General features: G+C 33.1%; 1 protein-coding gene across 10 annotated transcripts in view; it reads right to left on the bottom strand.

Annotated features, from left to right (window-relative positions):
- The window catches only part of LOC148620486 (uncharacterized), an 83,406-nt gene that overhangs the window by 56,066 nt on the left and 12,216 nt on the right, over positions 1-15,124 (bottom strand). For 8 of the 10 annotated variants that reach the window (XM_088581390.1, XM_088581381.1, XM_088581383.1 and 5 more), the window contains one exon: positions 6,369-6,460. The gene's annotated coding sequence lies outside the window, so the exon portion shown is untranslated. Of the gene's footprint in view, positions 1-6,368; positions 6,461-10,820; positions 11,127-15,124 lie in introns of those variants that run through there. The other 2 variants (XM_088581382.1, XM_088581391.1) reach the window with 2 other exon arrangements.

Below are 15,124 nucleotides of genomic sequence, written 5' to 3'. Positions count from 1 at the left end.
GGGATGGTGGGCTTCATAGATCAGGCCATTATATCAAATTTTTATGATATTTTCTGACAGGAAGCATAGAAATATTACATGTGTTATGCTTAATGTTACATTTTAACTACTACAATTTCTTATAAAAGTTTGGCAAAAGATTTGAAAACTTATTTCAATTACTGGTTTCTGGTGGGGTTTTTGCTATTAATTTTTCTGTGAGTGTTTTTAGTTACTTTTGTGGTACATGTCTTGTTCTCAGTGTGTTGTAATTTTGCTGTTCCCATTCTTGTACAAGGATTTCTCCATTTTTACAGCTTCTGATTTACTTCTTCTACTTTCTTGTTTGTATACCCTAACAATATATGGAAGGTGATAGCTATTGTTTGTTTCTGTTATTTGCTTATGCTTTGGTATTTGTTTTCAGGGCCCAGAGAGGGCAAAAAGATAATCTACAAAGAAAAAGGGGGTTGAGGGTGGGGTGGTAGGTTCACCAGCTACTTAGTGAATTCTAATACTTGAATCTATAAGAGATTTTTTGGGGGGAACTAAAGAAATTTTAAATTAAGTTTAAGAAACCCCATTCAAGGTATTTGACACATTGCATGAATATTTCCAGTTTAAAATGCCTGATTTTTTGTGGGAGCTATATTTAATCAGGAAAGGGCATGTTTTAAAGATATACAAGTATATACTGGTATATGATTCCACCTAAAAGGAATGGAATTGATAACCAGTACAAGTACCAATTAGAGAAGTAAACTAGATATATTCAGCTCCTTTTACAGGAAATATAGAGGTCGTAATTGGTGTTTTTACACTTTTGATGTCAAAAGTCATTACTTTATTTTATTTTTTATGACCATTTTATTTGTAAGTTAATTGTTTCTTGTTAACTCCCACTAGATATGGCTGTTAAATAATAAGATTAGTCAACATATTTTTAATGGGCAAAGTTCAGCAGAAATATCCAGTTTTTTTCAGTAGGATTGTTGTAATCTCTGTCACATCACCCATTTCTACTTTCTTCTGCAGTAATTTTGTAACAGAATTATTCAGTATCACATATTAATGTTCATCTTATATTTTAATTTAAAATATGAAGAAAATTATGGGTTTCTCAGAGGCTTTCAGAAGAATGTTTGACAATGTCCTCATCCCCCTAGGGAAGTAAGGAAACCATAACCAAAACAATACACTGCAGACAGAGAAAATAGCACACAAAACAAAAAAAACATGAAATAACCAAAATAACACATACAAAGAAACAAAAGTGAATGAGGAATCCTGACTCCACTAAAAACTGGGAGGATGGACCAGGTGCACTGGTAGGGTAAGCATCCTCTGCTTTTCTAGAAACACCCACCAAGTTTAATTTGGTTGTCAACCTATCAAGAGGAGTGTGAGGTTTGGCAATGTTTTGAAAACTTAAAGGGAAAAAATAAAGATTAACGAAAAAGAGGCCACATCTTGTGAATAATCCAGAAACCTGCATAAACCAAACTTAAATTAAAGCCCTTATATCAGGACAAAACTACAGTATAACCTGTCAGAACAAAACATACACAGAGTAACTAGAAATCCGTATAAACCAAACTTCAATAAAAGGTTGATCCCTAAAAACAGGACAAAACTACAGCATAACATGCCAGAACATAACATGTAGAATAATCAGAACAGCAGTAACCAGACAACCCCCCCCCCAACCTGAGATCCTGTATCCGCCCCTGTTTCTCTAACAGATGTGAATATATGTGTACAAGGGATTTATGGACTTTTTTCAATGCCTATCTACATGTATCTTTTTCCTCAATATTGCCAAAAAACCCCTAATCTTCCATCTTCATTCAGTAAAGATGCTCGGTCAGCAATGGCATATCTTAACTTCTGGAAAGGAACATTTGAATGGAATGTGGAACAGTTCATATTCATTTCACAATAGCATTTCTTTGCTTAAATGAAATGTAGTGTATGCAATGAAGTGCTCATAAGTTTTAACCAGATATATGGTCCATGTTTTTGGATTATATGATGGATTTTAGAAATTTCACTATAAACCATAAGTATAAAAATCACTTTAAAATTCAGTAGAAACAAAGGAAGATTATTTTTTCATGTCTAAACTAAAACATGATATTATGCTAGCACTTTTTCTGTGAAACTGACAACAGGTTCCATCCTGTAATAACCTTTACCTTTTTTTCAATTTCTGTAGGCAAGGACAAAAAATATTAAGGAAAAATAAAAATATTAATGCTCAGCCATTCCACATTAGGTTATATCTATTCAACCATGGGAGATCATGCTAAATCCTTATGATTAAACCTCTACATATGATGAAAACCATACATGTACCATAATACCAAGCCACACCAGGTTTTACAATCTGCCATCAGCATCAAAGATGGTGATTCAGGATTTAGGAATTTTCTCATGAAATGATAAGCGGCAGGTTTATATATACCATCAATCTGAGAATTGACAAACTTATCAATACACAATCAGCACTGGTCTTCTCACTATACTCAAATATTAATAGATAATTATGAGGTCACTATCTACAGCTTCTTAAAATAGAAGAGGAAGTAGAAAACAGATGAAAAGATTTCTTGTAATCTGGTATGCTACTAGCTTTGGCTATAGTTGGTATGATTTTGTCTCTGTACTGTAAGTGTGTTTTTTTTTTTTTTGTTTTTTTTTTTTTTGGCTGGTACAGCAAACCATGCTTCGGTCATTTTTTTTTTTGTTCAATGTATCTTGATTTCAGTCATATTAACCCCTAAAATTTAGAATAACCAGAGACATCTGCATCAGTAACTGTTATTACATTTTATGAAAATAAGCCTAGAATATTTTATAACATATGAAGTATCACTTTATTAGGCAGTAAAAATTAAGGTCAACATCTTCCAGATGAAAAAAAAAACGGAGAAATGAAAGGAACTCTGTTGGCTACACCCTTTATTTTTGAAACATCCAAATGACTTCGTATTACTTTACTTGAATAGTAATTCTAGTGCTCTGTTTCATATACAGTGAAACTAGCCTAATGAGCACAACATCAAAGAGACCAAAGTTTTTGTGAAGCCATTCCTGCCACATACTGTAGGCACCATCTCCATAAAAGAATAATTAATGGAACCAAGATTTGAGCAGTTATCAAAAGGATGTAATCCAGGGACAAAGACTAGACATGTAAAACAGACACACACAATAAAAACCATGAAATAACTAAAATAATAGGTACAAGAAATACAAGTAAAATTCCATTAAGAACTGGGAGCATGGAACAAGTGCACCGGTAGGGCAAGCTTCCTCTAAGTTCCATTTTAAATTTGAAACTGCTTTGATGTATAGCAACCAAAAGGTGGAATGAGGACAGATAAAGTTATTCCATATACCACACACTTAATGAATAGAGTATACAAACTAAACATTGCTTAAATATTTGTTGTTTTGTTTTAGGGGATGGTAATATGTTGAGTTTATACTACAGCCATGTTTTGTATTGGCATCATAGAAACTATGGTAATCCATCAAGACACACAATTCTTAATCAGCAACTTATAGGAGTATATTCAGTAAAAAATACTCCCATTTCAATGGCATGTCCATTTTTTAAGTTACGTCCTTATGAAAAAAAACACATTAAAAAATTTAAGTAAAAATCCTTAAGGTTCATTAACCAAGATATTTTTATAAACCATCATGCAGCATTTTTTGGCCATTTCCATTTTTCATGTTAAAATGAAATGTGAAAATGGACTAAAATTGACCTTAACTGCCACCTCTGTTTAAAGTGCTGTGAAAAAAAATATGAATTGCGAAAAAACGGTAGGGCATATTCTGAAGTGCAGAATGGAAATATCTTTTTAAGTTATATTGAATTAAAAATATCTTATTCAATCCTATGGCCAAGACTTCCTGACAAATTGTTCTCCTCAAAAGGTGTGGTCCTTGTGACATCATGCATATTTACTGTATATTAAAGAAATATAAAAAAATAAACAGTAGAGATATTTATTCTAAGTACATCAAAGGATTTGATGGTATATTGCTCTCCAATCTACAGGCCATCTGTATATTCTCATCTGAGTTCATTGTTCAGCATTGGCATAACACTCCAAACTCTCCCTAGTTTATTAAACAGTCCATCAACAAGGACAAGCAAAGTTGCAAAGAAGTCTGCATTAAAACAGTACAAATACTTTTGAGAATTAGTTAATACATATGTATTCAAATACTTTAAAGAATCAGGCAACTAACTTGTCCATGAAACAGGCAATTTTAGGCAATACATGAGTACATATATGTGTGTTTCAACTTCTCAAAGTTAAAAGTTGTTTTTATCAATTTTAACAATTAAAGAGAAATAAGTTACATTGAAGCATTGAAATCCATTGAAGAAAGGGAGGTAACTCTTCAATTTCATCAAATTTTGGTTGCATTGTCAAGGAAAAAATCATTTTCTTAGACATCCACTGTCAATTTGAAATAACCTTTATACTATTTGACATGCATATGATATATTTGCATTACATTGGAACAAAAAATCAGTTGGATAAAACTTACCCTGCGCCAACCATATTATCTGCCTGGGTTTTACATGAACAGCCACTTAAAGGTATATATGTTGAATTAGCCACCACAATTTAAGCTTTTGCCTAATTCTTATGAAGAATGACACTGCAAGAGGATATTGCAATTTAGAATGCAGGCAACTTCATTAACCAAACTTTGTACGTCTCCTTCATTTTCTTTAGAAAGAGATATGGCTGAGTTATATAGTGATCTTTATGTTTTTAGTCATCCATTCACATTTACACTGTGAAATATTTTCACATCTTCATTAGATAATTAATGCAAACCACAAAAGAACAAGAAAGATAACTGTGTATTTTTGTATTTCAATTAAAGAGTTATGACCTTTTTCAAATTTAATCATTTTCAAATATTGAGGCATTGGAAATGATAATTTACATTTTATCATTTTCTTTTCAAACCACTTAACAATAAAGGGGAGGTTTGGATACTAGAGGCTAGATCTTCAGTACCCAAAAACAGATGTTGAGGAGAGAAAATGTCCATGTTTCTGGTTCATTATTAAGCCATCCCAATCCTCCTTCTAACTAATCATAACTTAATCAATTTAATTATCCCTTAATTATAAAGACATTTATGTTTCTTTTTGTAGCAAAATTTTTCTATCTTAAGCTCAAGTTAAATTGGCTTAAATTATAATTAATATTTGTTTTTAATTTTCAAATAAAATTGACGGTTTCCATAGCACCTATATTGTTATTGTAATATTTAGCTTCAATTAAAGTTCTGAGTATATAATGCACAGAGAAAACTGACTTGAAAAAAGGATGCAAAAGCAAAAACCAGGCAGTGTGTGGCACAAGACAAATTTTGTTTTAAAAAGTTTCCACCAATTTTAAGTCACAAATGCATACTTTCTCAAAGATGAACATTGGTTTTTTATTAACTGCAATGATTTAAGAAAAATAAATTGCATTTAGCATTCAAATTTATTGAAAAAAAAGGGAGATAACTCATTAAATGCAACAAAATTTTGTTGCTTTGTTAGAGAATTTAAAACCATTTTCTGAACCATCCATTGCCAATTCAAAACAAACTTAGTGCTATTTGACATACATATGATACATTCATTACCTTGGAATAAAACAATTCAGAGTTATAAAATTTACAGTGTCCCACCCATGGACCTCTTAAATGTTCATTTTGTACCTGGTTTACAGTAAAACATTACTAACAGAAATACTGAAATAGAATGTTAAGGGGGGATAACTCAAATAAAATCCAACCAGTCAATACTCAACAAAATCCATCTTAACCACAAATTCTTACATAATCAATCCTGGACTCTTTCCTGAGAAATACAGCACATCAACAATGTTTTGTTTTTGTTTTTAATGATATCTTATTGTTATTATCAAATCCTACAAGTAATGGATCCAGAAATTCCAAAAGGGAGGGGGATGACTTGCCTTAGATGGCACCTGCACAAGTGATTTCCAATGTTTTCTATATAATCAACCAGAATTTTCAAGCAACGAGAAAATTAAACTACTCAAGTATAAATGATTCACAAAATGCCAGCATGGCACTGAACCTTGGACCCTACTATTGAGAAATGAGGCTCCATTATCAGAGCACAATGTATTTGAGTTTGTATGGCAGGGGGAATCTAGAGATGTTGAAAAGGAGGTCCAGAAAAAGGGGGGGGGTTTCAGGCTATTATTTGTTCACTACCCCAAGTTTAGCACAATATCAAAAATATCATACAACAAGGGTCAAGGGGTGGGGCGTGGTTCCAACCCCTGTACACCCCCTGGATCCACCTAAGTATTGGTTATAGTTCTTACCTGTCATTGTTGGTCACTTTACACACAGACATTTACTCAAACATGGTCATTCCCAAGGTGCAACAGTTAAACACTATTATTCCCTTTACTTCCTGTAAAAGAAACAAGATGGCAGTTTATATTTGATCAAAGAGTCAGAAATCATATGTGTAACTATTCATACTCTCAGAGGAATACAAATGTTTCTGTCTTTAGTCCACTTGTACTTAAGTAAGATTACCTCCTCTTGTAAGTATTTGACAATTATCACCTAATTCATTAATGCATGTCTACATACAATACCCAACATTCAGATAAAGTTTCATCAAAATCCATTCCTTGATTACGAGCTCAGTGGGTGATTCCAGAAAAGCAGAGGACTCATACCCTACCGGTGCACCTGGTCCCTGTTTTTTGTGATGTATGGGTTGCTCATTTAACTTGAACAAGTTATTCCCAGGCTATTGGTATAGTTTTGTTTTTTACCCTTTGACCTGAAAGACGCTTTTCCATGGAAATGCAAGTCACCTGATCAAAATTCTGATTCCTGACTGGCCAAATGCTGATAATTTAGTGGTGGAAAAAAAACTGTACCAGATATAGAAATTGTGTGCCATGTGTTATTTCCTGAACGAAATGGATAAATTATAAGTAAGAAGAACAAATTTCACTGGGTCGGATATTTTTTTTTAAAGATGGTTCTTGTTTTATATATCATGTTCTTTGTCCTGTGTATCTTTTTTCAATGCCTATAGTAATTATCTTTGGATTACCATTCAATTATCATTATGGTAGCCCTATATATTTTTTATGAGGGGTTGGGCTTATATAGAGCTGCAATACAGATAGACAGACAGAAAAAACACTTTTTTTCATGGGAGAAGGAATTTACCATGAGTAAGAGTACTCCTGCAGAAAAAATTTTACATGAGAAAATGAATTTACCATCCATCCTCCCTTTGCATGCTAAAAACATGTATGACCATTTTGTTAAAGCCAAGACTGTTACCCAAATATATCAATGTAAATGTTTTTGAAATAAATGATAATTCTTTTTTCTATCTGATAGCAGAAAACAGAAATATTATTATTTTTTTACTTGGCCTTATTGAAAATTGCACCCCATGAAACAGGTGCTTAAAGACTAGCAATCAGCCTTACAACTCCACTCAAACTGTTGAACAACATTAGGTAATTACCAAGATAACAAACCTCATAACCTCATAACCCACCTGCAGAGAAATACCTCATCAATTTCTTTCTATGACCTATATTTTCTCATTATTGCCCTAGTAATCCTTTTGATCTAAAGTTTAAGAATTGTAAAATATCGATTTGACAAAAATAGCTTAGGATATTATCTCACTATTGAAGCAGTTAGTCCAACGCCTGTGTTATGACTTCATACTGCAAAAAAAGATGATTTCCTGGTTGTTTGCCAATGTCGTCATTGCAGCTAATTACACAGAAAAGTGTCTTTATCAGAACAGAAGACTTAATGATTCCAATTACATGTAGTACTAAGTTAAACCACCATTTATTTTACCACTGTGTGTTCTAGAAACTTACCTGTGTGGGAAAGGTGTGTTTGAGTGTTCATGTTATTTTAAAGGACAGTGGCAGGTGGTTTTGAAAAGATTTTGACAAGTAGGGTCCAGAAAAAGAGGGGCTTTCATGTTCTTCTGGGTCTTTTTCGCTCAAATATAAAACAAACTTAACAAAAAATGTTCAAAAAGGGGGTTGGTCCTATCCCAGGAGAAGTCCCCTTGGTCCCCTGCTTACTTGTTTTGTAAAGGGAGATAACTTCCATTAAGTTGGTATAACTTGTATCCAATCCTATTTTATTACATGATGCAGTTGAAAGAGTAATCAGGGAACCAAGGTTATAGCGGTTATCAAAAGAATGTAATCCAGCGACTAAGACCAGGCATGGAAAACAGACATACACTACAAAGAACACAAAGTAACTAAAATCATACATACAAAGTAACAAAAGCAAATGAGCAACTTGGACTCCACTTAAAACTGGGAGCATATACCAGGTGAACTGGTAGGGTAAGCATCCTCTGCTTTTCCAGAAACACCCCCTGAGTTGCTCATAAAAAGTCAAGTCCAGGGTAGACAAACAAAGGAAAGGAAAACTATGACCCGTTGAATAAATCAGTTTTCATGGTGCAGATGGATACACCATAACGATCCACAAGTTCATGATGACGACTATAAAACTTCTGTAGTGATGACTTCAATCTTGTAGCAACATAACCCTGTTCCAGAAGCCTATTTGTTAGGGTTCTAGCACGATACAAGAAGTCTATGTAGTTTCAGCAATCTCTGGCATAACACATGAGTTGTGATATGAACACTCCATACACAGGTGCTTAAGGGATGTTGCCACAGATGAAAGGAAAGTTGACAATTCTGAATGAAATGTCATCATGTTTGTCGTAAAGTTTGGTCAATAGTTTTCCTTTACCATCAATTTTCAAGTATAGGTCAAGATACAAGGCTGACTTCACAGTGTCTGCAGTATCCTTTATCTCAAGTTCTTTGGGGTAGATGCGATGTATCAAATCCCCAAAATTAGGATTGTTTAAAGATAATACATCATCTATATAGTGGAAACTGAGATTAAAGGATCTAGCCAAATGATATTCTTTCTTTCGGATCAGATCAGCGATAAAGTCAGCTTCATAAGAGTGAAGGAATAGGTCAGCAAGTAAAGGAGCACAATTTGTTCCCATTGGAATGCCAACCGTTTGTTGAAAAACACATCCACCACACTGGACAAATATGTTGTCAATTAAAAATTCCAGCATTTTGTAAACATCTTCCTCTGTATATTTGGAAGATGATTTGGAATTATTTCTTACAAAGTATGAGGAATCTCTACCAAGAACTATATATTTGTATCTAGGTGTACCATCTTTTTTGGAAAAACAATGAAGCATAATTTTTTTTAAGTCGGGATTTTAACTGAGTATGGGGTATAGAAGTATACAGGGTTGAAAAATCATAGGTTTTAACGCTATTACAACATATTCTCATCATTGTGCCCAAAAGATCTTTCGAATTTTTCAGGATCCACATTGAATTAATACCACTACGGGAGTAACAAGTGTTGTGGTAGGACTGCAGACCCTCTTTGACAGTTGTGAGTATGATGTTAAAAGTTTTGAAAGAGGTTTGGTGGTACATTTTGCAGATCCAGCTATGAAACGTTGTTTGTATGGATTCTTGTGGAGTTTAGGAATATTGTTACATTACATTAAGATAACAAGTCCTGCTGTACATCAATTTATTTTTTAGACATTTCATGAGAAATAAAAAAAAAACAATAAATAGACCCTTTCATGTTAACTATGGAGATAGTCAATGAGCCAGATATATACTTCCAATAGGTATAACAAAATAATATTCCTCGCTAAAGTATCATGTAAGCTAGTGTCTTAGTCTAAAGTGTGAAACAAGTCAGCAGTAGCAGATCCAAAAATTTACAAAAGTGTGGTGGGGGGGTAGGGGTTGGGGGGCTCAGTAGTAGCAGATCCAGAAATTTACAAAAGTGTGGGGGGGGGCTAACGCTGGGCCCCAATTTTTTCTAAAGAAAAAATAAAATATGTAAATTGTATTTGCATCATATTCACTTGTGTTTTAATAATAATAATAAATAACAAATTAGGTAGATAATAATTATTGTATCCGTCTATGGTTAGTATGGTTCTAGATATTAATTATTGTATCTGTCTATGGTTAGTATGGTTCTAGATATTAATTATTGTATCTGTCTATGGTTAGTATGGTTCTAGATATTAATTATTGTATCTGTCTATGGTTCTGAAGCAATGTTTTGATTTTCATTGAGCCTTGTAATATATAGCACTACCAAAGTTGAATACAGTAATTACAATACAAAACAACCAAATGGAACAGCTTGCTTTGATTGTATATGTACTCTACTTAACACTTGACATTTTGCTCTAAATGACCCCCACAGTCTTTTGATGTCAAAATGAAAGTATGAAGACTGTGACTGCAGCGATCACACCAAGGTAGGATATCCATTTATATAATCCTGGGACAAAGACAACCTGGGAAGGGAGGATGGCAGACATTTTTTAAACACTGTTAATACTGATACAATATATGTTTACCATTCAAATTTTGCTAAATGCATGAAATAAGTGAACTGGTATAGTGCATTGACATCCTTAATGAACCAATTAACATTCTTACCAAAATTACTAAGGATGTATTTCACTTGCTTACATCAAATAAATAAAAACATATAAAATTTCCATAACTTGAAATTGTACACTAACATTATAAATATTCCTCTCTTATCTTTAAGTAGATTACAGTCTTCAAGAAACCAAACAAATAAATAATTCAACTAATAATAGCACATTAGCAACATAAATACAAAAATTCTAACCACTTGACAAAATTAAATTAAAAGATTAAGGTGATGGAGCTTACCAAAATCTTGACATTTTTCCATGTAAAAATATCCTTGTAAACTAGAGTAGTACACATCCAAAGATAAAAGACATCTCCACATTGCTCAAGTTTCTCATGTTACCTCATGGAATGCTACTATTCTCCCAGCATTCCACACATGGCTCTCCTTAAAGGAGGTACAAATGGCATATATCTAATCTGTGAGTGAAGCATGCATGTTTTCAAGGACTGGCACAGATTATGTTATTCTTTATGACTTATCTGCATAAATAAACTAGAGTACTCTGTTCTGCATATTACAAATCAAAACTATGCATTAACAGATTTAAGCAAGCATATTATATGTTTTAAGCACAGGCACCAATCTCTGAAAAAAATCAACCCCCTACATCATACAATAATTGTGGTTTTAAGTCATTACTAGGTAATTTTAACAAAAGAGAAAAAGAATGCCAATCCGTTAATTAGACCCAGTACAGCTGCACCAGTGCAGGTCATGCTGTATAGCAATTAATAAGGAGTGGAACTTTTCTTTTAAATAACAATTTGCATAAAACATCAGAGGAAAATTCTCTGGGGTACATTTCATGGTACATATTTATCATATGCAGATGCATGTGGAGTACTGCTTGGTCTGCTTGCAAATTTCAGTTATTTCTGGAAATTACTGAAGCTGAGAAACCCTCTTAAGACAGTCAGTGCCATGCCCCACCCCACTCCCTACATTTTTCAGAATTTCTGGATCTATCACTATCCTTAAAACAACAGTAAGTCATAAAGTACATGTATATGCAATTAGAACTGCCCTTAAAGGAACTAGTTTCACCATGTGCCATGTTTAAGTCCAAAACTATATCATCCACAAACTTTGAAAAAAACACACAGTAGGAGCAGTTTCATGAGAATCCAACAAGAAATAAAAGAGGTTCTGCATGTGTGCAATGTTTTGTTTATCATTGATCCCAAAAACTTTGGAGTATGAAATTTACAAGTCAGCTTTTACCACTGATGATGATGAGACTGGTTGTTGCCTTGTGGTATAGAAGCCATGTCAAATACATGTAGTGCTAATTATCAATTAATTAAGCATTTAATCAATATGTAAGGGATAGATTTTGTGGGATGCCAATTTTGGTGGGCTTTAGGCAACTAATTGAAAATGCCCAAAAAATTGTAATACACATGTATTTGATTTGATGTTTGCCTAAAATTGCCAACACTAACAATCCACTGTTTGGTAACTCCCATTTGTTACCCCTTTAAAGAAACCTAATATTTTACATTTAATTAAGTTGTGTATTACTTTCTAATTACCCTTGTGAAAAGTCCCCCTTTAGTGATGCCCAGAAATTATTGATTTTTTTATCCAAATATTCATGATTACACTAACGTTTTGGGTGTTATTATAATTTTCCTTTTTACATTTTATTAGCTAAAAAATATTGTTAACTACAATGATGCTGCTAAGTGTCTAAAAAAGAAACATATAAAAATCTGAAAACTTGTCAAATTGGATACTCTAGCCCACCCACCCTCTCCTTTAAATGGCTGGTCCCTATATAGCTACAGATAACAATTCTTCCAAACAATTTTGGGGATTTGGTGACTAACTCTACAAGACAATATAAACAGCTATTTTTCATCCAGGTTGTTTTCTCTTCAACATATTCTCATCATATACCAGTACACCAGTATGTACTTTATGAATGAAATTTACAAACAAGGCTTCAATCAAAATGTTTATAGTTGGTGGCAGACAATGTCATTGTTAATTCATCACAATTTAGGTAATTATTATTCAAACATGCATGTAAATGATGGATAGAGCATGCCCTATCCCCAGAATGTTTCTATTATACATAGAGTTCAATGAACTCTTTTGCATTTGATAGAAACAATTTACACAAAAATATATACATGTACATGATAGTAATTAAGTCTCATAACAGAAAGTTACCTATGCAAATTTCTAATAATTTGTATTAATTCTGTTGATTATCTCCCTTTGGAGTTCTGCAATAGTTTTTATATTCCTTCTCAAACATCCTCATATGATGCCCAATCTTCCTACAGAGTTCATCAAAATCCCTCTGGTGGTTAAGGAGTTATAACATGTAAAACCCTTTAGTTGAATTATATCTCCCTTTAGAATATCCCTCCCAAACTTTGTTTTCAGGCAGTACAAAAAAAGGACTTCTTTGCATAAGGTACGTATTTGGTTTATCCAGGGTGAATATTCCATGAAACCAACAAAATGGGACTTCAAAAGATTTAGGCTGTTTTCTGTTTGGTATAGGGTTTTGTTTGTACAGATTAAGCTGTATATCTATGATAGTAGCAATCTGCGAATAAAAAAGAACTATAGATTAGATCTGGTTACATCCAGCAATGAGTTCAGTATGAATTCTATCAATATTAGATCTAGATTTCAAAAATGTTTCATCCAGAAGCAGCTCCCTGTATTTTTATTACTTCCAGTAAAACAGGGCAAAAATCCAAATTGAGAATGATCAGCTGAAAGAAGCTGTTGTTAAGGTTATTGAAGGCATCATTGTGATTCATTCAGAAAAACATTCATTTTTATTTCTGACAACAGCAATCTTTGAATCATAATATTTTTCCTTGATGCGAGGGGGTGGACATTTATACATTAAAACTGCAATGTTGTTAGAGAGCAAACATTTGACTTTTAGGAAGGGGTATAGCATTGGGAATCGACTGAAAAATCATAATCGATTAATCAGAATAATCGGAGTGACCTGTCCAATTCAATTATCAATTATAATCTTTGATTTTTTTTCTTTTTAAATAATCGATCATTGCTTGAAAATGAAGAAGAAAAGATTTTCGTTAAAATGGATCATTAAAACATCACTAATAGGGAATAGGGTCAAATTTGAAATGAAAAGGCAGATGAGGATGTATGATTAAAAAATTTGGGATTAACAATTTGTTAAATCTCGTGAGGAAAAGTTAGAGTAAAAGTAGAATCAAGTCAGGAACTATAGGAAAAATTCAGGACATAAAATTTGATCCTATACACCCCCTCCCCACCCATAGAAATCAAACAGTTGCTCCCTTAGTCAAATCATAATGGAGTTCTACAATCACGTGGTCTTAGTTCCTAGCATGTTAAGACGTGCAAGATATCAGGGGTGGATTTAGAATAAGATGGAAATTTTTTTTTTTCTTGATAATTTTCCTGACAAAATGAAAACATGGTGCTTTTACATGTTTTGTTCAATTCATGTGTTACTAAAATCAATCTGTGTGCTGGTTTTCCTGATTTTGAATGTGTAAATCCATACTTTACCAACTAAGGTAGGGGACACCTCTACTGCTGTCTTAATCTGACCCTGATTATGAGTCACATACAATCTCATACATGTGATGACATGGTCCAAAAAGTATGTTAAATCCCTTGAATTTGTCATAAATATGAAAATGGTCCAAAAAGTATGTGAAATTCCTTGAATTTGTCATAAATTCAATTCACCTTCACCCACTTGCAGGTTATACCTGTCTCATATTAAATTCTGCCTAAGTTCAAGAAATGCTTGTGTATACTTGGATTATAAATTAGCACTTAATTTGTCCTGACAAAAGTTAACACTGCCAGACTTTCAGGAAGAACAGTACACATATCTAAATACTAGTGATCTCTACTTTGGGAAAATATTAATTTTTCCTGACTTTTAGGAAGAGTATTACACATATCAACATACTAAACTATGCATTGGGACAAATATGAAATCTGCCTGACTTTTAGGCAGAATAGTACATTTACATACTCATAAACTCTCCACTAGGAAAATGTGTATTCTGCCTGTTCTTTAGACAGAATGGTACTCATTCAATTAGGCCTGAAAGTGAAGTTTTCCTATATCTGTAACTTCTTCATCTGACAGGTGTGAATTCTGCTTCATCAAAGAAAGTGAATTTTAAAAGGTCACTTCCTGTTTATCAGGAAAATTTACACCCACAGCTTATCAAATTTAGTTCTGTTCTGTACTTTAAAGTCAGTTTTTTTAAAAGTAATACAGATCAAGGATGCAATTCTAAGAATTCTGGGGGATGAGTCTTCACATACTATAACCTAAACTAAGAAAAAAAAACAAAAGTACTGGCCTTTACATATATGTTCACTCAAAAGTTATGGGTTCAATTATTTATTTTTTATCTCAATTGTGACCTCCTCAAATCTGAAATTGTTGCTTGTTATTGCTAAACATGTACTTTAATGGGTGGTTTCAAACTAGGTATTATAATCAGGGTTTCAAAAAACTATTTGCACAAAATTAAGGAAAGGGGGGTCTGCTTGA

Source organism: Perna viridis, chromosome 4 (genome assembly GCF_037379345.1).
Source record: "Perna viridis isolate PV_CMFRI_1.1 ecotype Kerala chromosome 4, ASM3737934v1, whole genome shotgun sequence".
Lineage (NCBI taxonomy): Eukaryota > Metazoa > Mollusca > Bivalvia > Mytilida > Mytilidae > Perna > Perna viridis.
The sequence above is the reverse complement of the archived record's forward strand: the minus strand, read 5'-3'. Positions and strand labels throughout refer to the sequence as shown.